This window comes from Staurois parvus, unplaced genomic scaffold (assembly GCF_062004578.1).
Source record: "Staurois parvus isolate SC_StPar_1 unplaced genomic scaffold, SC_StPar_1.0 ptg000849l, whole genome shotgun sequence".
Classification (NCBI taxonomy): Eukaryota; Metazoa; Chordata; class Amphibia; order Anura; family Ranidae; genus Staurois; species Staurois parvus.
In genome coordinates, this window is record NW_028318645.1 from 300,935 (window position 1) to 318,364 (window position 17,430).

Here is a 17,430-nt window from a genome sequence, read left to right on the forward strand (position 1 = left end):
TCTCACACGGTGGAAAAGCCGTATTCCTATCCTGAGTGTGGGAAATGTTTTTCACTGAAGTCCGATTATTATATACATCAGAGAACTCACACGGGGGAGAAGCCATATTCCTGTCCTGAGTGCCGGAAACGTTTTTCAGATACGTCCAGTCTTCATAGACACAAGAGATCTCACATGAGGGAGAAGCCGTATTCCTGTCCTCAGTGCGGGAAATGTTTTTCACAGAAGACTAATCTTCGCAGACATCAGAAATTTCACACAGCGGAGAAGCTGTATTCCTGTCCAGAGTGCAAGAAATGTTTTTTATACAAGGTCAGGCTTCACACACATCAGAGATCTCACACTGGGGAGAAGCCGTATTCCTGTCCTGAATGCGGGAAATGTTTTTCACAGAAGTCCAATCTTTACAAACATCAGAGATCTCACACGGGGGAGAAGCCGTATTCCTGTCCTAAGTGAGGGAAATGTTCCTCACTGAAGTCCTGTCTTCCTGTACATCAGGGGTCCCACACAACCCTGGAGGTGTATTAGTGCCTTGAGTGCGGGAAATGTCTTCTAGATGAATGTTGCTGGACATCCCAGCTCTCATGTGGGGAAGAAGCACACCCTGATATACACCTCAGATATACTCCATGGCTGATCTTCATCATGGAAGGAACAGTTGATAAGGAGATGAGAGGCCCCCAAAGACATGGATGAAGTGCAGTAAATGTCGGGGTGCAGAGTGGTCAGTAGATCCTGGAAATGAAGGACACAACTTCAGCCCTTCTTGGGTGTCGGAGTTGCGTTTCCTGATAATGATATAGCGGGTTACAGAGCTAGAAGCCGGGAGAGCCCAGATCTCGTTATCGGGGAACTTTACACAGACAACAAGAACTTCTGAAGTTGATGTCCTTCATTTCAAGGCTCTACAGAACAGTGGTGACCCCGAAGCATCTCTCTGTCTTCAGTCCATCCTTCTCCCATCCCCCAACAGGAGGGAAGGAGAACTCCGCCCCAAACTAGGGGGGAACTTTCCTCTCATTATTTCCCTTTGCTCCTGTGTGGGTTTGGGTGGTTGGAGGAGTGCGGCACGAGAGGGAACACAGCTTGTTGTTCTATGTCTACATATGGGGTCTGGGTAGAGGGGATCCACCGGAAAATATTTCTACTCTTTGATTTTGTGCAAATCGTTTCTGTTTTCACTTTGAAGGGCGATATTATGTGGTTTGTAAAAAGGATTGGCCCAATAGATACCACCCCACTTAGAGAATAGATGAACTAATATGACCAGCATTCATTCAGCCATGTCACATGTTGGGATCTTTTCTACAATACTTTGTTATAATAATGGAACACGTTATGTATTGTATTGTACACCAATAATAATGACTCCGCCCCCACATTCCAGACAAGGGATCTTCCTGACCAATCTGATTCCTTCCTTTGTTATTTCCTGATTCTATGATTACAATCTTGTTAGAAGTAAAACTATAATAAAGAATTTATTGAGTGAAAAGAATTGTGTGTGTCGGGGCCATGATGGGGATCTTTGGGGCCCAAACATTTCTCACAGAAGACACTTTACAAGCCTTTACAGGTCATCCAGTTTCTGGTTCACCATGAATAATGGCCCAGAGTGCAGGGGTCAGGAGACTACTTCATACAGCCCTGCAAACAACATGCAGTGGTCAGGTGTTACATCCCAGAGTACAGAGTGTAGTGGTCAGGAGTATGTGATTTCCATCACAGAGTACAGAGTGCAGTGGTCAGGAGTATGTGATTTCCATCCCAGAGTACAGAGTGTAGTGGTCAGGAGTATGTGATTTCCATCCCAGAGTACAGAGTGCAGTGGTCAGGAGTATGTGATTTCCATCCCAGAGTACAGAGTGCAGTGGTCAGGAGTATGTGATTTACATCCCATATTACAGAGTGTAGTGGTTAGGAGTATGTGATTTCCATCCCAGAGTACAGAGTGTTGTGGTCAGGATTATGTGATTTACATCCCAGAGTATAGAGTGTAATGGTCAGGAGTATGTGATTTCCATCCCAGAGTACAGAGTGTAGTGGTCAGGAGTATGTGATTTCCATCCCAGAGTATAGAGTGTAGTGGTCAGGAGTATGTGATTTACATCCCAGAGTACAGAATGTAGTGGTCAGGAGTATGTGATTTCCATCCCAGAGTATAGAGTGTAGTGGTCAGGAGTATGTGATTTCCATCCCAGAGTGCAGGGGTCAGGAGTATGTGATTTCCATCCCAGAGTACAGAGTGTAGTGGTCAGAAGTATGTGATTTCCATCCCAGAATACAGAATGTAGTGGTCAGGAGTATATGATATACAGAGTGAAGTAGTCAGATGTAGTATGTGATGTACAGCGCACAGTGGGTAAGATCATGTCTTATACAGCCTCAGCAAAAAGAGTGCATTGGTCAGGAACATGTCGCATACAGCCCATCATACAGAGTGCAGTGGGCAGGAGCATATAATATACAGCTCTGTGTACAGAGTGCAGTGGTCATGAGTATATCTTAGGTCTTTGTACAGAGTACACTGGTCAGGAACAGGTCATATACAGCTCTGTGTAGAGTGCAGTGGTAAGGAGTATATCATATACAGCTCTGTGTACAGAGTGTAGTGGTCAGGTTTATATCTTAGGCCTGTGTACAGAGTGCAGTATTCAGGAGTATATCATATACAGTCCTATGTACAGAGTGCAGTGGTCAGGATTATATCTTAGGCCTGTGTACAGAGCGCAGTGGTCAGGAGTATGTCATATACTGCCCAGCATGCATAGTACATTGGTCAGGATTTTGTGATATACAGTCCTCTGTGCATCAACCCCCCCCGATACTCCCTTGAGCCCCATCCTGATCCAGCGATGTGCACAAGATCCTTGGCAGTCTGGGGATTCTCCCTCCTCATTGGCTGAGACAGAAGCAGGGGCCATTGTTTGTTTTAAAAGAAACACAATGTTGTCTTTACAATAGCTTTAAGTCTCATTTACTAATGGACACGACACCCTCTGACACCCACAGACCGTAGACAAAGCAAAAGTGACAAATAAATGTGACAGCAAATAACCAACCCAACAACCTGACTATAATACACTGTGTACAAATGGAGGGAAGCTGACATACACCGGGCAGACCCAGGACTGGGACTGGGAATCAGGGGAGCAGAGATGGGGGAACAGGATGCAGGAAACCAGAATCAGGGAAAAGTATACAAGATACAGGATCCAGCAGGGAAGAGGCTCACAGGCAGACCACTGAGGCACTGATGAAAACTACGGGGGGATTATATACCTTCCCAGCAGCCAGCATCAGGTGGCAATGTCTCCTCTCTACTTCCTCCCAACTCACCTCTCACCCAGAGCTTCCTGTCTGTACCTGACATCCCTTCCCATCTGTACCTGACATCACTTCCCGTCTGTACCTGACATCACTTCCCGTCTGTACCTGACATCACTTCCTGTCTGGATAGAAGGGAGATCACCACCTGGTGGAACTCAGAGGAACTGCAGCTCTAAGAAATGTCTCATAGTTTGAACCTTGTTGTTGTTTCCAAGTGTTCTCCAATGTTCATGTCCATGTCTGGCAGGTTCCAGGACTCTTCAGAGTGGCAGTGAGGTGATGACTCCGGAACACTCTCTGGGTTCCATCACCAGGCACTGCAATTATACCCGACTGCTGGGAGCCGGCATCTCCTTTCCTACAGTGAAAGTATAATTCTGACATCAGCAGAGAGGTAGTGGGAGGGTGGGATCAGGTAAGTACCACCACTGACCACCAATGCTGGGCTGGGGGTACACTTTGTTCTCACGGACACCAACAATGGGGCTTATTTTATCTCACTGACACCAACAATGGGGCTTATTTTATCTCACTGACACCAACAATGGGGCTTATTTTATCTCACTGACACCAATGATGGATGTCAAGGAAATCATGCCCATGGTGACTGGCTAACTGGAGTGAGATCCTTGATTGGTGGAGAAGGAATGAGGGTGGAGCTTTCTCTGAATTCTCATCTGTTGACAATTGATGGACTGATCTGAATTCTGTGTGAAATATATCTGGTTGTTAATGATTGGCCGGAAATCAGGTAGCCACACCCCTAACCGATGACTCCTCATCTGTCGGCAGGTTTCCCCACTGACAGCTGAATGTCCACAAAAGAATTGTCAGCAATTACAAATTGTGGAAAACCCCTCAGAATGTCTCTGAGAAGAAATGATATTTTATCTTCTCTCCAACTCAGACTATATTTGTCTTAGACATAAGAGGCCCAAAATCCCGAGTCCCTATCAGGTCTGAGCTCCAGCCGGATACAATCACCTTCTCCACTCACAAAGTTTGCTTTTGTAAATGAAGTGAGTACAGAATTGAGGAAAGCGAGGACACCCGGCAACAATGGGATTCTGTCCTATCTCCTGCACCCGGAGCAAATGAACAACATGTACCAGCCTTCCCAGCCCCATCAATGTACACTGTGGAGGCATCTTGTATGTAGACTCTGGATTCAACAAACCAGCAGCCTGGCCATTCAGGAACGTACCATTGTTCAGTTCTGGGGGGGAACAAACATCTCTCATGGAAAGGAGCTCTGGGGAGTCAACAGACCAATCTTTCATCTATACATATGTTTCCATCTCTCCACATCACTCCATTCTTTTTCTGGACAAAACCATTATAAATATCAGCGACAGATTTACAAACCTAGGATTTTACAATGAGAACACAATGTCACAAGGGATCTATAAAAGATTTTATCCGGACACAAGATCCCATTGTAAGGAAGGAATTCTGAATATGAACAGCGACTGTTATGTGGGATCCCATTATATTCAGTGCGGGGAAATGTATCTTTTATATTTTACTGAAACCTTAGATAATAAATTACATTTATGTTCCAGAAATTAACTTTACTGTGTTTTTAACTGAAATTGTACCTTTCATAAATCATTGCACTAATATTGTGTAAAATAATAAAAATCATAAAACATCAGAACTACTAACAATTTATCCTCTAGTGTGTCTAGAGAAGTCCTGGAGGCTGGCATGGGAGGAGGAGACCAGGGAACTAGAGAGAAGGAGGTCTTGTGAGGAGCGGAGTGTGCGTGTTGGGCGGTACTTGGATATTAGGTCAGTGATGTAGTTCGGGGCAGTATGGTGGACAGCTTTGTATGTCAGTGTAAGAATTTTGAATTTCATCCGTTGTGCAATCAGAAGCCAGTGGAGGGATTGGCAGAGGGGGGTGGCGGAAACGGAGCGGTTGGAAAGGTGAATGAGTCTGGCAGCCGTGTTCAGGATGGACTGAAGCGGGGATAGCCAGCGGCGAGGCAGGCCAGTGAGGAGGGAGTTGCAGTAGTCGAGTCGTGATATGATGAGGGAGTGGATGAGCTGTTTAGTGGTTTCTGGGGTTAGGAACGTGCGGATTTTGGCGATGTTGCGGAGGTGGAGTCTGCATGAGTTTGTTAAAGATTGGACTTGGGGCTGGAAGGATAGGTTGGAGTCCAGAATGACACCAAGTACTCTGGCCTGCGGGGCGGGTTTGATGGTGGAGTTGTTGGATGTGATAGAGAAGTCAATGGGGGGTGGTGTCCGGGCTGGGGGGAAGACAAGAAACTCGGTTTTGGAGAGGTTCAGTTTAAGGAAGTGGAGCGACATCCAGTCTGATATGTCGCTCAGTAGGTGTGTGATTTGGGCGGAGACTGAGGGGGTGAGGTGAGGGGTAGAGAGATAGATTTGTGTTTCGTCGGCATAGAGGTGGTAGTTGGAGCCGTGAGAGTGTATGAGTTGGACCCCTTCTCTTCTCCATCTACACCTCCTCCCTTGGCCGAGGATGGAGGCTTAAGGGACCCCAACAGAGAGGGGGAGTGAGGGGGAGGTGGTAGCATTATTCTTTATGCTTCGTCTGATCAGGATGGCGGTCATTTCTCCCTGAACACGGAGCCCCCTAAACACGAGGTAAACGTGGTGCAGCATTGAGCCCCATCCAGCTGTAGTGTAGACTTTGACAGGCTGCAGGCAGCGGGGCTGGACACTGTACCTGTGCCTACCAGGTGTATTATAATGCCAGCATTGCACCCACAGGGGCTGGACCCCCCCATGTACAAGGGGCCTAAGAGACACAATCAGCTGGTGTCCCATTCCACCAGACCCCTATAACTGGAAGAGGACATTTTTGGGGGGATGTGTTGTAGAAGAACCCAGACCATGGTATTGTGTGATGAAATTATAATTCAACTTAAAGTGTCAATATATGTGACACTTTAACAACAGAAGAAAAGAGATAGATTGTTTACATTTCAAGGATCTCAGCTATGCTAAGAAACTGATTAACATATGACATGCCCTTCATTAATATCGGCCCCGCCCACTTATGTGACCCTCTAAACATCCAAATCCCTGGAAATTCCCAGAAGACACTTTCATCTTTTATCCATAACAAGCTGATTAGGTACAAGAGAACCCCGAGCCCCTCCTGCTTATTCCCACACAAGTCCATGTCACCATCTACAAGGTGAGAGGACCTGAAGGAGAACAAGACCATGACCACCAGGACCATCGCCTGACTGAAGCCATGCTCACATTTCTTTCTAATGCTGCTTCTATGGTCTCCTCAGATACAGATTTGGCAGATGTACATTAGTGGAACCCTTTCACTCCAGCCAACGTAAGGTTTCCATCAGCAGCAGCACGGCCTTATAGCTACAGCACCCGGGGGTTGTCTACATTTGTTAGGCCAACTGTCAGATTTCTGGTAGAAGTGGTTCAGCCGCACTGAAGGTCCTCCCCCCACCAGGTATACTGGGCTCAGCTGTCCCTCCTGCAAGCCCAAGACAGACATGGTGGGTGTCAGTGATGAGAGCAGGAGATCAGCAAACATCTGATCTCTCCTTCAGTGAATGAATGTGGGAGGTGGGAGATTATGTCATTTCTGGGTTTATCGCTGTCATTCTCCAGTCACTATAGTTTGGGAAGGAGCTGATTAGGCATGATCTGTGCTTGACCATCTTTTTTGGGGTACAGAGGTGACATTAGGGTCTAATAATGTTCTGATGTCTCTTTAAAGAGGACCTGTGACCAGAAATATGTACCAACCCCCTATCTGATAGAAGCCATGTTAAGTGAAAAAAGAGTTGAAAAAAATTTAAGTAACACTATAAAAATAAAAAAAAACACAAAACAAATCACACGACACATTTTACATATCATTGCACAAGTGAGAGTGAGAACAATCATTCTGAGGCCATCGTTCACGGGTAACTATCTGAACTGATAACCTATAAAGGCTCTTAAAGCGTCAACTTTGAACAATTTTTGGTTCTGAAGTTTGTCACCATTTCACAAGTACGCAGTTTGTAAAGTTTGACATGTTTGGGATCTATATACTTGATGACAACCCCATATTTTATATTTCACCAAACAAATTGGGTCATATATTGTGTTCTTTGTGCACTAACATTATCTTTTTTTACAGAAACAAATTTGATAAACAGCTGTACTAATATTCTGTGACATTAAAAATGGCAACTACCGCCATTATATTCTCCAGAGTCTCTGCTTTCAGATAATAAAAAGAAATGTTTGGGGTTTAACTAATCATATGGCCTGAAATGTGAATTTAACTAAAAACAAAAGCAAAATAAACTCTGGCAGTGAAAGAAAATACAGCAATATATAACATTTCAAAATCAAAACTATGGTAGCAACTAATGGCTTAAGAAGCAAACCCACCATATTACTCAACCAGGTTCCAACTAAACCAACCCAAAACATTGGATCCCACCTCCTCCCACCCAGGTTCCTGTTGGAACTCCTTTACCTTGTGTAGATATCCCCTTCTGAGATCCTCATGATCTAATATAAATGTACAACACTCTCTATCTGACACCATTTGTAGACTCCACCTTGGTCTGCCAAGAGATAGTCAGCTGCCAAGCAGTTCTGTGACACCACCCTAGATGGTGGAGCCACTTCTGCTGTCAGATCTGCTATAACATCAATGGTGTCATTGGTTACCTGATCCATGACTCCAGTACACCGGTTCATCTTACTTATCTTAGATTCCCCATCCCGTCTATGAAGGGCTCACTGCATAAAGCAGCTCCAGTCCAGAGAAAATGTTTCTTCTCACTGGAAGGCCAGGGGAGTATTGGGAGAAATTGAGGCTTTCCCTTACAGATATGGGAGGGGGGGGGGCAACATAACCTCAAGTACAGCTATGGGTGGAATTGAAGGGAAGACATTTTAGGGTGCTCCTTCCACTCAAGAAGCAACTGTTATCTGGAAGGACTAGGAATCCATTGGACCAATGGGGATTAAACATTCTGCAATTACATTGAGAAACCATGAAATGTTACTGGCCTGTGATTGGCTCTCCTATTGTTAGAGCAGCAAGTAAGACTCCCCTTGTCGGTGTCATTAATGGAATTTCAGAAACCATGTAAAATGTTTCTTCCAAATCAAAAAAAGGTGACCCCCTTGGGTAAGTACCCATCCTAATATTCCTGATATGAGTTTGTAGTCCCTGCTATACAGGAAACATGCGGGCAATCATTTACACCTTTTACAGCAGGACAGTAAATATCAGAACACAATTCAAACATCAGACCAACAGCAGGAAGTCTCCTAACTGAATGTGTAATGCAATCTGTCATTAGCATTCCCAGAGTTCCCTCTGCAACATAGTTGTATCAGCTGTTGGTCCTGTCTGTAGATCTGTTATTTCCCACCGTCTGTAACAGGGTGACAACCCTGATCAGTCTGCAGGAACATTACACAGCAGCGTTGTCACCCTGTACAGGGAAGTCTTAGATAGATTATAAGTAAGACACACAACAAGTAAAGTCCAACTCCAGCTAACACTTCTACAGCAGTTACAGCAACAGGATTTCTATAAGGTTCAACCCCCCATATGAATGGAAGATGACAGTTGTAAGCACCCCCAGCAGTGTTATATGGTGTTTCCTAACCCCCCAACTTTCATTTTTGCCAAATAGCTTGGCCTTTTACAAGAAGCAGAAAAAAACAGATCTACTGGGAGGGTCAACAGGTAATAAAAATGTTACAAGGGGAGACTCAGAAAAACAAAAACGTTTATGCTAATGACAGATTGCACCATTTATGTAATTATTGATTTTGCCCATTGTTACACTTTAATGTCGATGTCTTAGCATTTCCAGGAATAATTAGTGCTCTTTGCACACTTTGCCCCAAAAAGGGACCCGTTCATTCAGAGTCATTAAGGTGAACCCCAATAAGAGGAATTTCAGTCTCCCAGAAGAAGTGGTAGGAATATGACCGCACACTTAGCACTTTGTAAGTTCAGATCTCTTGCAGTTGTACCGTGTGAATAGTTTATGGAGATGAGCAATAGCTGGACAAAAAAAAAAAAAAAGATAACAAGGACATCCAATCTTCACCTGATAGAATCCCTTTTGAGAAAACCAGATGAAACATAAGTGGCCAGCTGGGAGTAGGTGATACTGTTGAATATGTCCCCTAAAACAGCATTAACTCCGTGTTGGAAGGCCTACGCCAGCTTAAGAAGTTACTCTCTAACCAAACATAGACCTCTATCTGGCTGGTATCTCAGCTACAGACCTGCCTGTCATCCATGAGAGGAGATGGAACATGGAAAGGAGGCATTGATCATGGGAGAGGAGGTGGTACATGTAATGGGAGGTGTGGACAAGGTGGGCTTAGCTGGAGCCCTCAAGCCTAGCTTATGGTGTATCAGTTCTCAAAAGAACCTGGAATGGACTCTCCTAATGAGGTTTTAGAGGCTTGGCAAGAAGCCATTGGACCCCATCCTAGACTCTGGTACTGAGGCATTGTTGGTCATGTATTGGTTGGTCAGATTCTGGCAATGAAGAAAACACATGGGAACATAGCTCAGTTAGTGAATGATGAAAATGCATTACATGTTCAGTCAATGCTCCATAAAAAAGGATGAAGATGAGAATGATGAGGAATACAGTTCAGTCATTGCTGCTTGTCTGAAAAAATCTCCAAAGGTAAAATATTCACAGGCCTTCTAGGTGTGTTCCTGATGGACATAATCACTAAACCCAATGAATCCGATCATTAGAGTCCTGTTTCTTCAAAGTTTTTTTTTTTATTAAGTAGCATCATGTCTTCCCTAGTTTGTGGGAAGACATTGGGCCTGTGAACCTAATGGGACAACTGTGACTTCTTTAATATTGCCCCTTCTTCTGGAGTTTCCTCTATGCAGCTCAAGCTTGTGAATCCTCTGGTGACAGATTAGCCCGGCATTACCTGTAAAAGCTTTGTCACATTCTGAACATTAATATGGCTTCTCTCCAGTGTGAACCTTCTGGTGTCTGATAAGATGTGCCTTCTGTGTAAAAGCTTTGTCACATTCAGAACACTGATATGGCTTCTCTCCAGTGTGAACCTTCTGGTGTCTGATAAGATTTGACTTCTGTGTAAAAGCTTTATCACATTCTGAACATTGATATGGCTTCTTTCCAGTGTGAATCCTCTCATGTATGACAAGGTTTCCCCTCAGTTTAAAAGTTTTATCACATTCAGAACACTGATATGGCTGCTCTCCAGTGTGGACCTTCTGGTGTGCTATGAGAACTGACTTACGTGTAAAAGTTTTATCACATTCAGAACATTGATGTGGTTTCTCTCCAGTGTGGATCCTCTGGTGTGTGATAAGATCTGACTTCCATATAAAAGCTTTGTCACATTCAGAACACTGATATGGCTTCTTGCCAGTGTGAATCCTCTGGTGTATGATAAGATATGACTTATTTGTAAAAGCTTTGTCACATTCAGAACACTGATATGGCTTCTCTCCAGTGTGAATCCTCTGGTGTGTGATAAGATATGACTTCTGTGTAAAAGCTTTATCACATTCAGAACACTGATATGACTTCTCTCCAGTGTGAATCCTCTGGTGTGATATAAGATCTGACTTATGTCTAAAAGCTTTGTCACATTCAGAACACTGATATGGCTTCTCTCCAGTGTGAATCCTCTGGTGTCTGATAAGATGTGACTTCTGTGTAAAAGCTTTGTCACATTCAGAACACTGATATGACTTCTCTCCAGTGTGACTCCTCTGGTGTATGATAAGAGGTGACTTCTGTGTAAAAGCTTTGTCACATTCAGAACACTGATATGGCATCTCTCCAGTGTGACTCCTCTGGTGTATGGTAAGATTTGACTTCCATGTAAAAGCTTTGTCACATTCAGAACACTGATATGGCTTCTCTCCAGTGTGAATCCTCTGGTGTCTGATAAGATGTGACTTCTGTGTAAAAGCTTTGTCACATTCAGAACACTGATATGACTTCTCTCCAGTGTGACTCCTCTGGTGTATGATAAGATATGACTTCCATGTAAAAGCTTTGTCACATTCAGAACACTGATATGGCTTCTCTCCAGTGTGAACCTTCTGGTGTGTACTATGTTTTGCCTCCATTGTAAAATTTTTGTCACGTTCCAAACAAGAAATCGCTTGAAATGACTCCTCTTATGTATACATGGGTTGGACTTTACTGTAAAGCAATTGTCACTTCCAGAACACTGAAATGACTTTTCTCATGTTGTCCTCTGAGGTTGGATCAGTGTTGAAGAGGACCCAAAGCACTTATGACATTTAGAACACGGATATGACTTGTGTCCTGTGTGACTCCTCCAGTGAACTGCAATAAAAACATTCAGTCAATTAAGACACCCAGATGTTTGGTTTCCCATGTGACTGAGTTGTATTCACAAACACCAGCATGACCGAAAACGTGGTTCATCAATCAACCTGTACAAAAAAAAAAAAAAAAAAAAATCTGAATTCTATATAAAAGGTCTAAAGTTGTTTTTTATTTTTAATGATCATTATTACATATATATTATATCATCGCAGGCTGTGTCAGCATTATGGTTGTCCTCAAAGGGCCAGTTGTAACTGTAAGACTAGATGTCCAGAGCACCTCACCCACTATTACATAAGATGCCGAGAACCCCACACCCACCCTAACATCACCGTGCACCTTCTTTGGGGGCAGAGCTGGAAAGCAGAAAGTGCAGGGTCTGGAGGAGGACCAGAGGAGGAGTGGAGTCAATTACCAGAGTCTGCTGAATGCTGAGACCAAGGGAGGTGAGGATGAGGGGATGATGCAGCTGCACTGAGAAGTGCAGGATTTGGCAGAGGAGTTCTATTCTCTTCTCTGCTGCCAACTGCTGAGACAAGGTGGGGGAGGAAACAAGGGGGTACCTGCAGCAGAGGTACAAGGGCCACATGAAATAACTTAGAGGGCGGGATCTGGATACAGGTGTTTGACACCTGTGTTATATATATAGAAAGCATATATACATTAACATTTGTATATATATATATATAATATTTTACCCACGTGCTGACAACCTGTAGTGGGTGACCTCAGTTTCATCAAAAGTACAAGGCCCTATCCTACAAGCCCTTGCCCCCCCTCCACACCTACTGTATACATTTCCAATGCATACCTTTGACTCACTGCCCCCGCTCTCTGCTGCTCGGTGACTGAGGTTATATATCATGGACCTGCCAGTGCTGTGATTCCAATATGCTGAATCAGGGCTTGAGACCAGATATGCCTTTAATGTTCCTGCGTTTGCATGTCCTCATTCTTCCCGTTTTCTTTTCCCTGGGATGACTTACGTCTGATTCTTTGCCTATGTATTGCTATGTATCTTTTTGTTTGCTGTATGTGTATTACCTCCGATTGTATTTCCGACTGATACCTTGTATTACCTGGACCTATTGTATGCTTTGAGTTTATTAATAAACTTTAATTTAAAAAAATATTTTATTTTTTTTCCATAAACTAAATTGTATTGTTTAAGTTTTTAAGTGCACACAGTATTCCCAACATTCAGCCCAGACAATGGAGTCATACATTCTAATGTATAAGCAGTTGTGGCAATGTTACAGATCATACAGAACAATAACTTGCTTTGTCTCTGGTTTCACTTTTACCTTCAATGTCGCAAATGCACTAATACGGCTACAATCACCTCAAGCAACCTTCAATAAACAAATGAAAAGAGAAATAAGAAGCAACGTAGAACAATTCACCTGTACATGGCAAGTAACTCTCCCCAGTACATACATAGATAGCTGACACCGTTCAAGTAGGCCTGTGTCTACAGGATCATACACCAAGTATCGGCCTCCAATGTAGTTACCATTTAGTAGGGTACAATTGGCTGGTCCATTTTTAGGGGCCTAAAAAAGTTAAACCTATAAAAACCTATGACAAATGAAGTATGGGGAGTGAGTACCGGAGTATCCAGCCAGTTCTGCCAGAGAGCCATAAGTCTCCTAGGAGAAGTTAGGTTTTCATGCATTAATCACTTGCCGCCCTGCCACTGCATATATATACATGTGCAGGGCGGCACTGGGGCGCAAAAGCACGTTTTTAAAACGGGCTCCGCACTCCCGACGTTTTCGCGGGCAGGGGGCGTGCGCTCCCGCCGACCCGCGGGGGACACCATTTGATCCCGGAGGGATCAATCATTCAATTTCAGCCAGTGATGTCTGGCTGAAATCAGATGATCGGTCCCTGTCCTATCCTGTCCTGTGTTGACATTTACACAGGACAGGATATGATGTCATTCTTCTCTGCCTGGACACATTCCGTTCCAGACAGAGAAGAAGACATACAAATTGTGAGTAAAACAGCACATACCCACAGTTAGAACACTCTAGGACACATTTAACCCCCTAATCGCCCCCCCCCAGTTAACCTCTTCACTGCCCTGTCACCAGTGTCACTGATCAGTGAACTGATTTTTACTGATCACTGTATCAGTGTCGCTGGCGACTTCCAATAGTGTTAGCGCCCCTCCCAGATAGCGCCAGTTTGCCCGCCAGTACACCAGTAATCCCATTTAACCCCTTGATCACCCCCCCGAGTTAACCCCTTCACTGCCCTGTCACCAGTGTCACTAATCAGTGAACAGATTTTTACTGATCACTGTATCAGAGTCGCTGGCGACTTCCGATAGTGTTAGCGCCCCTCCCAGATAGCGCCAGTTTGCCCACCAGTAATCCCATTTAACCCCTTGATCGCCCCCCACACTCCCCCCCCCCCCCAGTTAACCCCTTCACTGCCTGTCACCAGTGTCATTGATTACAGTTAACAGATTTTTACTGATCACTGTATTAGTGTCACTGGTGACTTCCGATAGTGTTAGCGCCCCTCCCAGATAGCGCCAGTTTGCCCGCTAATGCATGGGATTTTTTTTAACAAAAACATGTAGCAGAATACATTTTGGCTTAAATTTATGACTAACTTTGAGTTTACGATATATTTTTTATAGCTGAAAGTATAAAATATTGCTTTTTTCAAATTTGTCGTGTTTTTTTTGTTTATAGCTCAAAAAATAAAATGCGCACAGGTGATCAAATACCACCAAAAGAAATCTCTGTGTGAAAAAAAGGACGTAAATTTTGTTTGGGTACAGCATTGCATGACCGCGCAATTATCATTTGAATTAGTGCAGCGCCAAACAGCAAAAAAAGGCGTGGTCATTAAGGGGGGTAAATCCTCAGGAGCTCAAGTGGTTAATATGGAGTTCACCTGCTCAATCCATGCCTGGTGGGAGTATGAGTTGATAACCAGAATGCTTGGATTCGATTTGCAGGTTCGTTCAGAAAGTACATCTAAGGATCCAAAAATTACAAGCTTAATCTCAGCTACGGAGAGACTTTGTTCAATTAAAAGAAAAATGTCAAAGACAGGTGAGAAAAATGCAAATGAGAAGCTGAGAGAGGAGCTAAAAACACTAAAAATACCCCCAAAGATCTATCCTAGAAATTCAATCTAAAATGTAACAATTACAACAAGAAAACTCAACTGAGGGAAGAGATAATGACACCAAAGATACAAATGGAGCTCAACAATCAGGAAAGAGAATCAAAGAGGATGATTTATACAAAGTACCCATCAAGGAACAACAGACCGGTGAGACCAATCAGCTTCCGAAATGTAACAAGACAAAGACCAGCAATAGCCAAGACAACTCTACTAATCCTGAGACCACAAATAGTGATGGCCGAACACCCCCCTGTTCAGGTCGCGGTCAAACATCCGAACCTACAGAATGTTCTACAGTGAATGTCGAACACAAAGGACTGAGAGGTGTCTTACCGCATCTGAGTATGAAGATCCCGCTCAGTTACTAATATCCGGCATGAGTTCTATGATGAAGTCACGCCGTATTTTAGTAGTGAGACACTCATTCATGTTCCTGGTGTCAGTGGGGCTCCCCGCTGACAGCTGAATGTCAAAAGAATTGTCAGCATTGCCCAACAATTAAAAAAAAAAAAAAAAAAAAAACAGCTTGGGGTCCCCCCTCCCATCCATACCAAGCCCTTTGGGTCTGGTATGGATTTTGAGGGGGACCCTCCATGCCAGACCCTTATCAGAGCATGCAGCCTGGCAGGTCAATTAGGGGGGGATGAGAGCCCTCCTCCTGAACCATGCCTTCAACATGGGGGGGTGCTTTGGGCCAGGAGCCCCCAAAGCACCTTGTCCAGATATTGATGAGGACAAGGGCCTCTTCCCCACAACCCTGGCCTGTGGTTGTGAAGGTCTGAAGCCTGGGGGGATTATGAGAATCTGGAAGCACGCTTTAACAAGGGGGCCCCCAAATCCCGGCCCCCCTGCCTGTGTGAATGAGTAGGCGGTATATGGTACTGCTACCCATTCACAAAAAAAGGTGTAGTTAATAAATGACAGGAGACAGTCTTTGACAAGTCCTTTATTAACTAGCTGCCGACCGCAGATAGCCGAATGACGGCTGCACTGCGGCCGGCCAGTTCTGAGTGGACATCATATGACATGCTCCCAGAACGCGCTCTCCTGCGCGCCCCAGGGGGCGCGCACCCGGCAATCTCCATGATCGCTGTGTCCTACGGACACAGCTGATCACGTGATGTGGTAAAAGGCCAATCACAGCTGCGCCCATGATGACAGTTCTTATATACTGTCTTGATGTCACAAGGGAGTGGGGGATCACCCCGCCCCCTTGTGACATCATCACATGCTGTGAATGGTCAAAGCATTGCACCTGACCTGTGGTTAGGTGCATTGCTTTGACCAATCACAATGCAATGTTAGGGCGCAGTGCATTGTGGGACACAGCTGGCAAACAGCCCACCGAATGCCTGTACCATTCAGGTGTTCACCGAACGCACAAATGGCCCATGTTCAAATCAAACTCAAGTTTGACTGGAACATGAAGCCCATCCCTACAAACAAACAATCATCAAACCACAAGAACAGCCAACAATCTCCTGATTCTTATTGTTATTAATAGACTCCAATGGGAAATATCTAAACACCAAACGGCTCTTCCCAGGAACAAGAGACAACAAAATTCAAGTTCAACAACTGAACAAACGATAGGAGTCATCAATGATCCGTATTTCACCAACCCCAAACATATCATCATACACACCGACCCAAACATATCATCATACACACCGACCCAAACGTATCATCATACACACCGACCCCAAACATATCATCATACACACCGACCCAAACGTATCATCATACACACCGACCCAAACATATCATCATACACACCGACCCAAACATATCATCATACACACCGACCCAAACGTATCATCATACACACCGACCCAAACATATCATCATACACACCAACCCAAACATATCATCATACACACCGACCCAAACATATCATCATACACACCGACCCAAACATATCATCATACACACCGACCCAAACATATCATCATACACACCGACCCAAACATATCATCATACACACCGACCCAAACATATCATCATACACACAGACCCAAACATCCTCCAGGGACAAAAGGAAACCTCTGAGAATAAACTATTACAACTAACAGAGACCGCACAACAAAAATGTCCTCACTCCAACATCATACTGTCCTCCCTAATTCCAAGGATGGACATAACAAACAATAGAAAACTCAGCGAATCAACACAGAGCTGGCAGATAAAACCAGGTCAGAGCCTACCATTCACCTGACACAACATCATTCCATCATGACCCAACACCTCTATGACTACAAACACCTCAACTAACAAGGGGGCAGTCAACTAGCAAGAGAACCCAAAGACATTGTACTGAATGGAACTCACAACCCGGGATCTGGCACAAACCATCTCAGATGGACACAATGGGGCTGATTTACTAAAACTGGAGTGTGCAAAATCTGGGGCAGCTGTGCATGGGGGCCAATCAGGTTCTGACTTCAGCTTGTTCAATTAAGCTTTGACCATAAACCTGGAGGATGATTGGTTCCTATACAGAGCTGCACCAGACTTTGCACTCTCCAGTGTCTCATTGTCATCACAGGCTGTGTCCATAATGACCACCCATCCCCCCTTATCAGCTGGCTTCAATGTTATATCTCACCATGCTGGT

At 44.3% G+C, this 17,430-nt stretch overlaps 1 pseudogene; it reads right to left on the reverse strand.

Annotated features, from left to right (window-relative positions):
• Nucleotides 1-11,443, reverse strand: part of LOC149443551 (uncharacterized) — a 73,725-nt pseudogene extending 62,282 nt beyond the window's left edge.
• Between the last annotated feature and the right edge of the window lie 5,987 nt (nt 11,444-17,430).